Raw genomic sequence first — 14,974 nt, 5'->3', positions numbered from 1 at the left:
GTTTCTGAGAAGCACAAAGAGAGGAGAGTGGTAACTTCAGGAATAAAATTACAAGGGGAGGCAAATTAAGAAGGAGTTGAGAGTTATTTGAAGTCAAAAGGAGTAAAGAATCTTAAATTTTATAGAGCGTGTGAATGTAGGACTCTGTGCTGGGTACAATCTAGTGACTGCAAAAGGTTCAGTGATTGTTGCCTTAAGGATCAGTGAAAAGAGAATTTTGGAACAAAGGCTAATGGCTTTGATCCACATCCACAAAGGTCCTTAGGTGCCTAAATCCTAGATTTAGGCAGCTAAATCCCAGTTTTGGGCTCTACTGCAATCCACAAAGTCCCTGCTGAACCCTCTATGTCAGTCAGCGGCCAAGTTTTCAAAGCAGAAGTTCCCTTAGTGCCTAAGTTTCAGGCTCTGGACACAAGCACAGCTGCCTCCCTCTGGGTGCCGGGCCATCTATCTCCTGCCTTAGCCCCAGAGTGATTCCCAAACCAAGAGAAGATAGGCATTTAGCTGCCTAAATTGCATGTGGGGTCTGATCCAGTAGGTGTGCTCAGAGCCTGCCTACCAGGCTAGGTACCGTTCAAAATCAGCTGGAGGAGGCAGTGGTGCCACCTTATCACTGTTGACCCAGTGGCTAGACAGCTGACCTGGGATGTGGGCCCAATGGCTAAGTATTTATCCACAATGGAATGGTCAGTGGACCACAGAGAATGAGAATGACTCTGCAGTCCAGTGAGTAGGGCACCCGCATGGGAGAAATTTGGGGCCAGTCCCCCTGCTCCAATTGCTCTTTCATTATTCATACACAGTGGAACAGCATCACAGGGAGAGACTCAGGGAGCCCCACATCAGAATATCCCATAGCTTACTGGGCAGAGCTCTCTGAGAGGTGATAGACCTCTGCACAAATCCTTTCTCCCCCTCTGCCAGCATGGGGGGAATTGAACCTGGTTCTCCCATCATGTCCCATGTGAGTGTTTTAACCATTGTGCTAAAAGTTACAATGTGGGCAGCTCCTCCTCTGGCTGTTTTGTGTGGAGAGAGGAAGGTGCCTAACTTATTCCCTCAAGTGGCTTAGTCATGTAAGCTGCCTGACTGCAGGCAGTGGGTTCCTGTTCATGGATCACTAAGCACAGGTGCATTCCCTATAGCCTGGACTTCAGCATCTAACTCAGAGAGGGGCGGGGCTCAGCACCTCTCCCCCGCTCTGATTACCATATTCCATTGGCTAGCTTAGGTGCTCCTATGCCTAGCATGCTGGTTTTTGTGGCTCCCATCCTTAGGCGCTTGTCTCTCTCCATTCATTAGGTTAGGTTAGGTGCCTAACTCAGGCTTTGTGGATCGCAGCATTGTTCTTGTGTTTTTCTAGGTGCCTAAAAATTAGGTGCTGTGAGACTGAGCACTGCAATGCCTAAATCCTTTGTGGATCCCACCCTTTGTGGTCCGGCTACAGCATCCATGTCCTGTGGCACTCATGCTGTTCCAGAGAAACTGTACTTACAGATTGGGGTGGAGTCCACAAGGAATCTGTAAAGACAGAAGTGGAGTTAGTAACTGTTGGGTCACTTCACAGAGTTAACTGGACAGGGTCAGATTCAGCCCTAAGACACACTGGCTTGTGCTGCCACAAACTAGGACGCAGGAGTTCAGAGGAAAGGCCACCTACCTGTTAAGGTGTGATTTCGGCAGTGCAAGGCACCTGCAACCTCTGCTCTGTGCCAGGCCCCACCGCTGCTTATCCATCAACAAAAATGGGTCGTAATGGATGAGGGAATAACTGGCTGGGAAATCAGCTTCTGCTGTGTAGCCAGAATCACAAACTAAAGTTGCCTCCTGCAGTCAAATCCCTCAAGGAGGGCAGGCATGGTTTGGATCCTCTGTGGGGCACAGCTGCTCTCAGACACACACACACACACACACACACAGGGAGTTGTGGGTTGCACCTCACAGCTCCAGCTGGGGTGAATCAAGCCCATAGAGTCTCAGCTATTTCTGCAGAACAGAGTGTTTGCTTCGAGAGACCCCAAACCTGCAGCGTGTATGCTGCACACATCAGAGTGCAGGCCCCTGCCAGCAGATCAGACAATCAAAGGCTGGTGGTCACCTAGCCAGAGTCAGATACTCATTACACTGAGTTCACTGCCTGCTGTTTGGTGAGCCATGTGAATGAGTTGGGCGGGGGGGGGGGGTTCCACTCTAATTCTGATACCCACCACTCCCATTTTTGCCAGTCACAGCAGAGGCCAGAGGAGCCCTGAGGTGGTCTCTTCCAGCTGGAGTAGAGGCACATGTTAGAGATCTTATTCCTTCACCCTCCCACTTCCCTGGTCCTTCTCACATGAACAGAGAGCAACAATACCCGAAGTCCAAAGGTGCAAACAATTCAATGTTTATTGGGGTGAACTTCCAGCAAGCTTAAATCCACATTCCTTTTTCCTTATTTTCAAATCCCAACTTACTTCCTGTTTGCCCCTAATTTATATAGTAATATTCTTAGCTATACCTTAACCAATCATTCTACTGAAATTTAACTAACCAATCCTAACATATTGTAACATGATTAGCTAACCAATTATATCCCACCAGCAAAATTAATTATACAGCAGACAGAAACAATCACAGAACCAGACAGAGACCATGCAAATAAACAATAGCAAAGTGGGAACTATAATGACAAAACAATACAGAAGTGAGGATTTCACAACTACATCTATAAAGACATAAGGCTTTCCCAGCTGTGTCTATTGATAAGTGAGTTCTTCCCAGACAGAAAACTATCAACCTAAATTTCCTTTTACATTTTCTAGACTCTTCCCTTTCTCTGGAGGTGATAGATCTGATCACCTTCATAACAGCCCCATATTGACTAGTTTGGAATGTGAGGATGTGACCAGTTGCTTCCCAGCTTATGGCTGCCTCTGCTGCTTAGCCAAAGGCTTTGGCCTAAGAACAGGGCCTCAGACTGTCACAGTGAGAGAAGGCCCTTACACAGATTCTTTCTTGTATACCTCTGTTACTAACTAATTGATAAACATATACCTACATTCTTAAAGTATAGGCCTTTACAGGCAGGCCAGAATATCTATATCCTAACAGCACATTGGTGGGTGCTGTTTGTGGGAAGTGTATCCTCCCCATGCTGCACCTGTTCTGGAGATGAGAGGCACTTTACCTCCAAGTATCTCCAAATAAAACTGTTCAACAGCACAAAACTCATGATGAGAAAAATGTTTCCAAAAATTCTAAAGTGGCACCTCATCAGCCAGGCAGCCATCAGCACCCTCCAGAGTATGGGGGATATAAGGGGCTAAGGGGCTAAGCAAAGCACATGGCCTTGGGCTGTTTTGAGAAGTGGAGGCATCAGAATTGGCTGAGGAGGGAGCTAATCTTAAGGAAATTCCACTCCATAAAGTCTGTCTGTGAAAGGGTGGCCTGCCCTTTAGGGCCTGGACTAGGCAGACCTGTTCTATCAGCCTGCCTCTGCTGTAATTAGTTGTTTCCCAGACCTTTAGCAAAGCTTTTGATACAGTCTCCCACAGTATTCTTGCCAGCAAGTTAAAGAAGTATGGGCTGGATGAATGGACTATAAGGTGGATAGAAAGCTGGCTGGATTGTCGGGCTCAAGGGGTAGTGATCAATGGCTCCACTGGCAGCCGGTATCAAGCAAAGTGCCCCAAGGGTTGGTCCTCGGGCTGGTTTTGTTCAATATCTTCATTAATGATCTGGAGGATGGCGTGGATTGCACTCTCAGCAAATTTTCAGATGACACTAAACTGGCAGGAGTGGTAGATACTCTGGAGGGTAGGGATAGGATACAGAGGGACCGAGACAAATTAGAGGATTGGGCCAAAAGAAATCTGATGAGGTTCAATAAGGATAAGTGCAGGGTCCTGCACTTAGGATGGAAGAACCCAATGCACAGCTACAGACTAGGGACCGAATGGCTAGGCAGCAGTTCCTGCGGAAAAGGACCTAAGGGTGTCAGTGGACGAGAAGCTGGATATGAGTCAGCAGTGTGCCCTTGTTGCCAAGAAGGCTAATGGCATTTTGGGCTGTATAAGTAGGGGCATAGCGAGCAGATCGAGGGACATGATCATTCCCCTCTATTCGGCATTGGTGAGGCCTCATCTGGAGTACTGTGTCCAGTTTTGGGCCCCACACTTCAAGAAGGATGTGGATAAATTGGAGAGAGTCCAGCAGAGGGCAACAAAATGATTAGGGGTCTGGAACACATGACTTATGAGGAGAGGCTGAGGGAGCTGGGATTGTTTAGATGTTCCCTCCATCCTAAGAGGTTTTTAAGGTCAGGCTTGACAAAGCCCTGGCTGGGATGATTTAACTTGGAATTGGTCCTGCTTTGAGCAGGGGGTTGGACTAGATGACCTTCTGGGGTCCCTTCCAACCCTGATATTCTATGATTCTATGACAGTCTGTAGTTAGAGCAGGGGTGGGCAAACCTTTTGGCCCAAGGGCGACATCTGGGAATAGAAATTGTATGGCAGGCCATGAATGTTCACAAAATTGGGCTTGGGGTGCAGAAGGGGGTGAGGGCTCTGGTTGGGGGTGCGGGCTCTGGGGTGGGGCTGGGAATGAGGGATTTGGGGTGCAGGAGGGTGCTCTGGGCTGGGATTGAGGAGTTCGGAGGGCGGGAGGGGGATCAGGGCTGGGGCAGGGGCTTGGGGTGCAGGGAGGGGATCAGGGGTGCAGGCTCTGGGCGGCACTTACCTCAAGCAGCTCCCAGAAGCAGCGGCCATGTCCCCTCTTTGGCTCCTATGCTGAGCCGCGGCCAGGTGGCTCTGCGCGCTGCCCCATCTGGAGGTGCTGCCCCTACAGCTCCCATTGGCCGCAGTTCCCAGCCAATGGGAGCTGTGGGGGTGGTGCTTGGGGCAGGGGGCAGTGTGCAGAGCGGAGTTCCCTGGCTGCCCCTACGCATAGGAGCTGGAGTAGGGCCATGCTGCAGCTTCCGGGAGCCAGCAGGAGCTTGAGGGCCAGCTTAAAACAGCTGGCATGGGCCGCAGTTTGTCCACCCCTGAGTTAGAGGGAAGAACCACAGGGAGCACACTGGGTTACTAGGGAGATCCTAAAGAAGGGTCTGGAAGGACTGCAGGGAGGTTCCTGGGAGTCAGGGCACTCTCCCAGAGAGATTCAAAGGTAGCCCATTAGGGATTGGGAACTGAGCCCAAAGGGTGGGCAGAAGAGAAACCCAAGCAGAGGTGGATAATCTTTTGTTTGTTTGGGACTCAAGTTACCCTGGAAGGGGTGTGGACTAAAATGTGACTTGGGTAGAAGGCTGAGCCACATAAATCCCTGGGAGAGACAGAAAACCCTGGTGAGGGGAACTTGCACTTGCAGCACCACAGTTGGCCAGGAGGGAGTGCTGCAGGGCAGGCATGCCCTAAGACAATGGCTCACACAGAAAAATGGAGATCTGAAAAAAACACAAACCCAGGGATCAACTGATTCTACCATAAACTCCTTCTACCAACAAACATACTGAATGCTTCATAATAATCACAGTGAGCATTTCTCTAGTGCCTTCCATCCAAGAGCCTCAAGGCCTGATCTAATGCCCTCTGAAATTGATGGAAGACTTTCCATTAACTTTGCTGGCCATTGGGCCAGGTCCATAGTGAACTAAATCTCACAATGTTGCTGTGAGATAGCTATTATTCTCCTATTGTCTCCATTTTACAGAAGGGAATACTAAGGCAGAGAAGGTAAGTGACATTACTTTTTCATAGACATTTGTACAAAACCATATGGCCTTGATCCTAATGACAGGTTTCAGAGTAGCAGCCGTGTTAGTCTGTATCCGCAAAAAGAACAAGAGTACTTGTGGCACCTTAGAGACTAACAAATTTATTTGAGCATAAACTTTTGTGGGCTACGGCCCACTTCATTGGATGCATAGAATGGAATATATAGTAAGAAGATATATATATACACATACAGAGAACATGAAAAGGTGGAAGTAGCCATACCAACTGTAAGAGGCTAATTAATTAAGATGAACTATTATCAGCAGGAGGAAAAAACTTTCGTAGTGATAATCAAGATGGCCCATTTAGACAGTTGATAAGAAGGTGTGAGGATCCTAATGTGGACACTGCTGTAACACAAATAATAACAATAGAAAAACCAGGGTAGAGAATCCAGGAGTCCTGACTCCCAGTCCTGAGCCTTACCTGGGTGATCATTCTGCATGTTTGCAATGGTCTACAGTGCTAACAGTTCTGAGTTGGGCTTCGGGTTGGATAAACATCCAAGAGCCCAAGTGCTTCTCTGAATTATGCAAACTTGCTGAGTCTGCAAATTTGGGCTGTTCACTTCAATCTTCCTGTATTTCCAAATTTGGTTTTAGTCTGGGGTCAAGTTTTAGGAGAATAGGGCTTGTTTCATCCTCATCTTCATCATTTCATTCTCCATTGTATTATGGGTGCTCAGTTTCAAGTTTCTTTCTCAGAAAGTCACACTTGCACCACAAGACAAAGAGGATCATGCTGTGGTCTGTGAGTGGCCAGTAGCATCTATTATGGTGATTGAACAGAATAATATCTATTGGGAACCAAACAGTGGTAGGGTTGGGAAGAGAGATGGGTCCTTGAGAGGATCTTTTGCTTACAAAGTGGTCCACAAAACAAAACCACTGGAAAGCCACAGCAAGAGGTAGTCATTCTCTCTTCTCCTAACAGCAGACTCATTCACAGTCTACATAGCAGTTGGTGTGCGCTACACAGGTGCAGGACTAGACTGTGTTCATCCTAGGGCATGGAATTACTGAAGATGGAAGCACCTGGAACACGTGAATTTGAGAGAGCCTCAAATGCTTTACAGCTGATGATAGTAGATGACTATCCCAAGAGGCATTTAATGAAGGAATGATTATTTTTTAACTTCTATACCCATCTTTCTCAGTTCATTTTCCATATTGAGTTGCCCCTTGGCCAATCTTGGAACTTGACACCTCCTTGCAAGAACCACCTTACTATTGCTATGCTAAGGGATGGGGAGCAGGTGTTCCTGTAAGACAGATTTATTACCTGAGTAGTATCCTGTTGCTCTGTGCAATTATTTTCATTTCAGCATCTGTCAAAAAAGATTACATTAAGCCTCACATTTCTAGTCAGTCAGGACCATGTGTGGTGTCAGATCCATCCCTGTAGGCCTCAGATGCCAGCCAGCCACATGACTGTTAGAAAAGCGATGATGGCACTAAACAAAGACTAAGACACTACTATTAGGGTGTGGAAAGGAGAGGTGAAAGCTGCTTAATTCGTGGTGTTGGATACCATATGCCTGACTACAGCACCATTTCTCCTCCACATCAAGGGGCCAGGTTGCAACCAAAGAGAATGGAACAGAATTGCTTTGGGATATCAGTCCTACCCCTCAACTAGCCAGACAGGGTCACTGTAAGCGGCAGAGTGTATTGTCCAGTCTAGAAGGAAGCTAGGTGCCCATGAAGACTAGCCAAACTTGGGTTGCCTATGTTACAGGTCAGAGCTGTAACCACCCAGCTGTAATTCTCACAAGACAGTATGGCCTTGCTCTCTCTCTCTTTCTTTCTTTCTCTCCAGGCTAACGTGGGGTGGGATGGGATGGAGGAAAATTCCCTAAAACCTCAGAGATCTGGTAATGTGAGACTCATCAGCGACTGCTGACAGCTCAGATGCTGACCTCAGGACTTGGGCCAGAGACACTAGTCAGCGGCCCAGGAAGGTTTTGTTTAGGATTCCTTGACTGGAGTGAAGTAGGTGAGTTACAGGCTTCACACCAGTTGCCTTTATTAGCAGTTTCCCAGCAGTTCGGTCATAGGTGATCTTTCTGGGACAGCTTCTGTACAGTGTGGCCATCTTCCACTATGAGAGGGCCCTGTTGTCCACAACTGTGTACTCCAGGTCCTTATGACAAGGTGGCAGGGAGAGAGGTTGGGCTCCCAAATGGAGGTAACTCTCCACAGTGTTTCTCTCACTTCTGGGAGCTGCTGCTAAGGGCTGTTCCATTTTATATTTTACCACCTCTGTGAGCCTCACAAATCATGTGGAGTGCAAACCACAAAGGTACTTAGATGCCAAAGTCTTAGTTTTAGGCAGCACTGCGATCCACAAAACTCCCCCTTGGCTGCTGTGGAATTCTGTAGGTGCCTGAACTCTCTCAGCACCTATATTTTGGCAGCAGAAGTTCCCTGCACACTGATGTTTCTGCCTCTCTCTCGCCTAAGTCCCTGAGCAATCCATGACCCAGGGAAGAGAGGCGTTTGGCTGCCTACGTGGTATGTGAGGGCCCAATCCGGTAGGCGTGCTTTGAGGCTGCCTACCAGACCAGGCCCATTAGGCAAGTTCACACAAAACAGTGGGGTTTTGGGGGGGGGTGGGTTCTTTAACCTTGTGGCTGAGGCACTGACCCAGCAGGCAATAGACCCTGGTTCAAGTCCTCTCTTTGTTGGGGGAGGGGAGGAAAGGAATTTGAACAAGGCTCAGCCACTTCTCAGGTGAGTGCCCTAACCACTAGGATACAGAATATTCTCATGGGGAGGGTCTCGCTCAAACCCTCCTAGTGACCTCGTTCCACTTTAAATAAGTGTTTAATTAAATAGTAATTGGGCCAGGACAAGTTAGAATGATGCTATAGTCTAATGGTTAGCGCACTCGCCTGAGAGGTGGCCAAGCCCTAGTCAAATCCCATCTCTTCCTTAGGAGCAGTGGGAACTTGCACTGGGGTCTCCCACATCCTGTCTGAGTACCCTCTCCACTGGGTTGAAGATCATAAGGGAGGTGCACCTCCTCACTAGTATTGTTTCAAGTGCCTGAGCTCCTATCTTCCCCTAGTTCGTGGATCACGAGCAGAGAGGCACCTCCCTGCAGCCCAGATTTAGGTCCCTATCTCCATGTGAGGAGGCAGGGCTTAGGACACAACTCTCTGGTCAGTGTCTCCCACTGGCTAGCTTAGGAGGGTCCCCTCTTAGTGTGCTGGCTTTTGTGGATCACGTTCTTAGGCATCTCACTCTCCTTAGTATAGGGAGCCTAGACACCTAACTCAGGCTTTGTGGATTATAGGGTTGGTCCATTGATTTTCTGGGTGTCTAAAAGTTAGGCACCACAATGCTCAGTGTCACAGTACCTAAGTCCCTTTGTGGATCCACCCCGGTTCACAAATCTGAGCTGCAAAGAGGGTAAAGGAGCAAGAGTGAGTTTAATTTTAATTCACATTAACAGAAAGGTAGCACCATCCAGTGTTAGAGCAGGAGGGGCCCGGGGCAAAAGCATAGAATCAGGACTCAGTTGTTAGGTGTGTCAGTGACTCAGTGTGTGACCTTGGGCAAGTCATGTCATCTCACGGTGCCTGTGTTTTCATCTGTAAAAAGGTGATCATAGCACTCACTTATTTCTCAGGATTGTTGAGAGACTTGATTAAGTCCCATGCTCCTCTGCCATGATATAGCTGATTTCTGCACTGAAGTGATGTTATCTGCCCTTATTTTCCCCTCAATCGCTTCTCCTGTTTTCTGACCACTCTAAAATGCTTCTGTTCATTGAGCTCCTTTCCTTCTGCCTTCACACCCCCCACCTCACCCTTTTCATCCTTTCCAAAATGCAGCTGCAAAAATCCTCTAACTCACCTGCTTCTCTGCTCCCATCCAGCTCTTCTCATTCACCTCCTTTCACGCGCTGCATCTAAATGAAACTCCTTGTCCTGGTCTTCACAATTCTGCACATCTTGGCTCCCCGCTTCCTCCTCGCACTGGTCTCTTTCCACTCCCAATAACAGCAGTGTGGATGTGTTTGTACATTGCACAATTAGATGGTAAGCTCTGTGAAGCAGGGGCCTTGTAGTCATATCTGTCTGTAGAGCTCCCAGTGAACTATTGCTATACAAGCAATAAAAATAATAATCTATTAAAGATGATAAAGTGTACAGCAATCCTCATCTGGAAGGCTGGTTATAGATGTGCAGAGTATTAGTCCTGTTACAATTACTCTATCATTTAGCTGATTGCAGCAGTACACTGAGGATTCTGGGACATAAAGCCTCACCACTGATGACCTTCAGAAAGCCAGGCAAGCAACACAGTGTGTTAGAAAGGACCTGGACCAAATTGATAATGCTGCTAGCTTCAGAGACTGGGTATTCTCTTTATACTGTAAAAGTGACTGAACAAAGGGACGGGATCATTACCTGACTAAGTGGAATGCTGTAGATTGTGATGGATTATTTTAAGCATCAATTTGATTAGAATGACTGTTCTTGCTTCTTCCCTCAGAAGTGTATGATATTAATTTAGCCTTATAGTGAGAAAATACTTGTAATGATGATCTCATTTGCTAGTGCCATTTGCGCTCTCTCCGGTGACGTGTTAGCTTTGCCTAGAGTGCTTGGAGCTTAGTTTTCAGGGGGGAGGATCAATTCTAGATGTGAATTTCAGCAACAGACAGAACAAGTGTTTCCATTAATATGTGGCAAGCCATTCCCCTGTAAGGGAGCAGCCTGAGTACCACGGTGGCACTGATCGGTTCTACCACGCTTATGCCCAGTTTGAGTGAGCAAATCCCTCACCGAGGAGCACTAAACTCACAATATTTGTGAGTGACACAAAGGGAAAACTAGTGGGTCAGAGGATTGACACTGAGCAGTAGAGCCTTTCCCCAGTAGCTTCACCGATTTGAATCCAGTACAGTATAGCTGTTACCATCAGTGGACAGTTTAGTGGGCTGAAATCTGCAGGTTGTCGTAGTCTGGTTCCTGGTGGACAGTTATCATGATGTTAATTAACACAATCTGGAATCAAGTCCATTAGAAATAGCTCACTAGGGGATGCTGTGCCATTTCAGTATTTGACCATTTCCCCAGAATAATGCTGGGGGTGCAGTGCTGCTGGAGTTACCACCTTTCTGGTGCGATATAAAACCGAAGCCCTGACCACTGATAGTCACTAAGGATCTCTTGACACACTGATGTCCTGGCCTCATTGCAGCTCAGAGAATTACATTCTGCCGCTTTCTGGCTCCTGCTCTCTCCTTAGCTCGGCCCAACTCTGTCTGACCCTGGCAATTCCAACTCACACAGAAGATGGGACCCCCCTGGCCTCCTGACTCCCTCATTAGCCTGCCCATCGTGTCAATCAGGCTGACCTGGAGCACTGGCCTCTCCCCATTGCTCCTGGGGACTGTCAGTTTCAGGGTCCTGATTTCCCATCAACCTTTCCCTTCTCATTTAGTACTGGGAGCTAGCCAAAAACCTCCTACTGAGTTTTAGTAAGGAGCCAACAGTCCCCCTTACATTCCCCCTTACTAAAATTCTGCCACAGCCACAATATTGACACCAGTACATCCGAGCCCCATATTAACAACATATACCCACATCATGTCAAATAAAAAAACATTATCAACAAAAGAACATTTAACGTATTTAACATTCCATGTCTACTTCTTTATACTATACATGACAATATTCATTAAAAAACTACATAGAACTAATAAGCCAGTCCTTGCTTACAGACAGCCCCCCAACCTGAAGCAAATACTCACCAGCAACCACACACCACACAACAGAACCACTAACCCAGGAACGTATCCTTGCAACAAAGCCCGTTGCCAACTGTGTCCACATATCTATTCTGGGGACACATCATAGGGCCTAATCACATCAGCCACACTAATCAGAGGCTCGTTCACCTGCACATCTACCAATGTGATATATGCCATCACGTGCCAGCAATGCCCCTCTGCCATGTACATTGGTCAAACTGGACAGTCTCTACGTAAAAGAATAAATGGACACAAATCAGACGTCAAGAATTATAACATTCAAAAACCAGTCGGAGAACACTTCAGTCTCTTTGGTCACTCGATTACAGACCCAAAAGTTGCAATTCTTCAACAAAAAAACTTCAGAAACAGATTCCAACAAGAGACTGCTGAATTGGAATTAATTTGCAATTAACTTAGGCTTGAATAGAGACTGGGAGTGGATGGGTCATTACACAAAGTAAAACTATTTCCCCATGTTTATTTCCCCCCACACACTGTTCCTCAGACGTTCTTGTCAACTGTTGGAAATGGCCCACCTTGATTATCACTACAAAAGGTCGCCCCTCCCCCCCCCCGCTCTCCTGCTGGTAATAGTTCACCTTAAGTGATCACTCTTGTTACGCTCTTGTAACACCCATTATTTCATGTTCTCTATGTATATAAATCTCCCTACTGTATTTTCTACTGAGTGCATCCGATGAAGTGAGCTGTAGCTCACGAAAGCTTATGCTCAAATAAATTGGTTAGTTTCTAAGGTGCCACAAGTACTCCTGTTCTTGTCTCGCCACTCCACTTTGCTCATTCTCTCCTGGAGGTCATACACCTATGCCTGGACAGTTTCACCAGGCTCCTGCTTTCTCTCAGAGAACTCCTCTAGTTGGGTTCCCATAGGTACCTTGTCTCCATACACTTCTAGAAGGAGTTCAAATACCTTTTCCACATCCTTCTTTTCTGCCATTGCCAGGAACTTTAATGTGGCCTTGGCCTGGCCCTTGAGGTGTTCCTCTATGAAGTCCACACAATCTTCTTCAGATACTCTTAGCACACGCAGAGCTGCCTTCACAGACTTGACCCACTCCTCTACCGCAATGTCTCCGGGTCTAGTCGGGAAGCCACCAAACTCTTTGACCTTCTGCTCTCATGGACATAAATATTAGGGGGTTTCTTAGCTTCTGCTGCCTGTTGGTCTATTACTGACTTAGCCAACGATAAGGCTTCTCTCTGTTCAGTTCTAGCTTGTTTAAATGCCTCAGCTTGGTCTGATAATCTGCACTGAAGTTCAGCAAACTGGGCCTGTAGTTCTTCAATTCCAGCCATGGTAGGGTTCTCAACCAGGCCTGGACAGTGCTACCAGAACTCAACCAGTAAACCAATGGGGTGGACCCTGTGAATAGGATCCTGTTCGTGATGCCAATTATGTAAGCGGAGGAATGGTCCTGCTGTTGTGGGAATTTTCTTGGCTTATACACCACCCCGGTGAAATGGGTTAGTGAAAAGATCTGAGTCCTCACTCCCACTTTCTTTATCCAGAGGCCTGCCTGATCTCAAGGGCTCCCCTTCCACTCTTCCGTGCGGCAGAGTCCTCGTAACCCCAGCAAGGTTGGGCCCAGGATTCCTGGGGGGCTCGACCCCCAACCTTGTTGTGGTCACTTAGGGCAGGGGCTAGGGTGTCCCCACTCCGGGGTGCCCTCTCTGCACTGGACACTTCCCTGACCCACTAATCATTACATACAGTTCAAAGCAAATACAATTTATTAAACAGCAATCAATTAAAAAAAATAAGGAAAAAATGGGAAAGGTTAAAGGAAAACACGTCACCCCACTCTGTGGCACGGGGACATCACAACCAGCGTCTCTGGAACATAAGGGAAGTTCACAGTCTGTTCCTCACACATCCCAGGAGGCCTCCTTCTCAGGCCCTGGCTGTGCTGCAGGGATGCCGCAGGTTGGACACTTGCTCTGGTGGTGGCCACACACCCTCAGGCTCTTGGTGGCAGGACCCTTCTTCCCAGCATCAACCCCCCGTGTTGGGGTTACGATCCCCCTCCAAGTCTGGCCTGCAAGGCCTCTTGGCAGGGGATGTTTCCGTGCGCTGGGTCCCCTGCCCAGGGTCCCCCTCGCTTCCCCAAGCTGCTCACCACACGCAGCTCTGGACTGCTCAAGCCTCAGCTCCAGCTCCACTCTGCCTCAGCACGGCTGCTGCTCTGCCTCCAGCCCCCTGGGCTGCAGCTGGAGCTGAGAGAACCGGAGCCCCGTGCAACCTGGCTGGGGCTGCTGACCCCCACCCAAAACTCCACGCAGCCAGGGGCTGACCCCTTCCCCCAAGCTCCCCATGACGTGGCCAGGGGCTGACCCCCCCCCCCCCAAGCACCACATGCTGTGGCCAGGGGCTGACCCCCACCAAGCTCCACATGCCGTGGCCAGAAACGGGGGCTGACCCCTCTCCCTCCCTGAGCTCTCTGTATGCCATTGCCAGGACTGGGCCTGACCCCTCCCCCGCCCCAGCTCCCCACACCGCTGCCAGGAGCTGGGGCTGACACACACCCTGAGCTCCTCCCACACCACTGCCAGGGGCTGGGCTGGCCCCCAAGCCCCGCAAGCTCCACTCTACCAGGGGCTGATCCCCCAGGCCTCACTGCCTGACACCTCACGTCGCCACACCCGCACATACACACGTTCTTCCACGCCCCGCTAAGGAGGTGCACCGGACATTTTTGGTAAACTGGGTATTTTTTCGTTTGCTCTTGCCAACTGATCAGTTGGCAAGAGCAAACAGGACAAATGCCCATTTTTGTCAAAAAAGTCGGGACAGCTGGGACAGAGCTTAAAAAGGGAACTGTCCCGGCCAAACGGAGACGTATGATCACCCTACCTCCAGGCAAGTGGGTCCTGAGGGAGCCCAGCCGAAGTGGGGGCAGACCCGGGCCTGGCTGATCGCGCCACTCCCGAGAGGCCAGAGCGATTCCCCGCCGTGGCACTGGACCGGCCCTGGCCGCGCTGCCCGCTCAGCCTGGCAGATGCAGTCACCTCCCAGCAGGGCCGGTGAGTGTGGCCGGGAGGGCGGGGGCAGGGTGTGAGGTCTCTGGGAATATGTGGGGGGTACTGGGCTGTGAGGCAGTGGGGCTGCGGGGGAGGTGTGTGTGTTTTGGGTGCTAGGCAGTGGGGGAGGTCTGTGTTGGGATGCTGGGTAGTGGGGGGGTCTGATTGGGCTGCTGTGTAGTTGTGGTGGTGGGGCTGTGGGGAAGTGCATTGGGCAGTAGTGGTGGGGCTGTGGAGGGGTGCTTGGCAGGAGTGGTGGTGTGCAGGGTGCTGTTCATTTGTGGTGGAGGGTCTGTGGGGGGGCTGCTGGGCATAGGAAGTTGGGGGCTGTGTGGCACGGCATGGGCCCACCCCTGAGGGGAAGGGGCACGCTGGCAGTGCAGGGCTGGGTGGCCCAGTATGCGTCTGGCAAC

General features: G+C 49.2%; 2 long non-coding RNA genes across 2 annotated transcripts in view; both read right to left on the bottom strand.

The window, feature by feature from the left end:
* LOC125630219 (uncharacterized) overlaps positions 1 to 14,974 on the bottom strand; it is a 30,884-nt gene that overhangs the window by 4,230 nt on the left and 11,680 nt on the right. The gene's annotated exons all lie outside the window — the stretch shown is intronic.
* Positions 676 to 9,963, bottom strand: LOC125630224 (uncharacterized). The gene is made up of 3 exons (XR_007354594.2): positions 9,614 to 9,963; positions 7,035 to 7,080; positions 676 to 1,521 (listed from the first exon to the last, which is right to left on the bottom strand). It is a non-coding gene; the product is annotated as an uncharacterized LOC125630224 (long non-coding RNA).

The sequence above is a fragment of the Caretta caretta genome, chromosome 1 (genome assembly GCF_965140235.1).
Source record: "Caretta caretta isolate rCarCar2 chromosome 1, rCarCar1.hap1, whole genome shotgun sequence".
Lineage (NCBI taxonomy): Eukaryota > Metazoa > Chordata > Testudines > Cheloniidae > Caretta > Caretta caretta.
The sequence above is the reverse complement of the archived record's forward strand: the minus strand, read 5'-3'. Positions and strand labels throughout refer to the sequence as shown.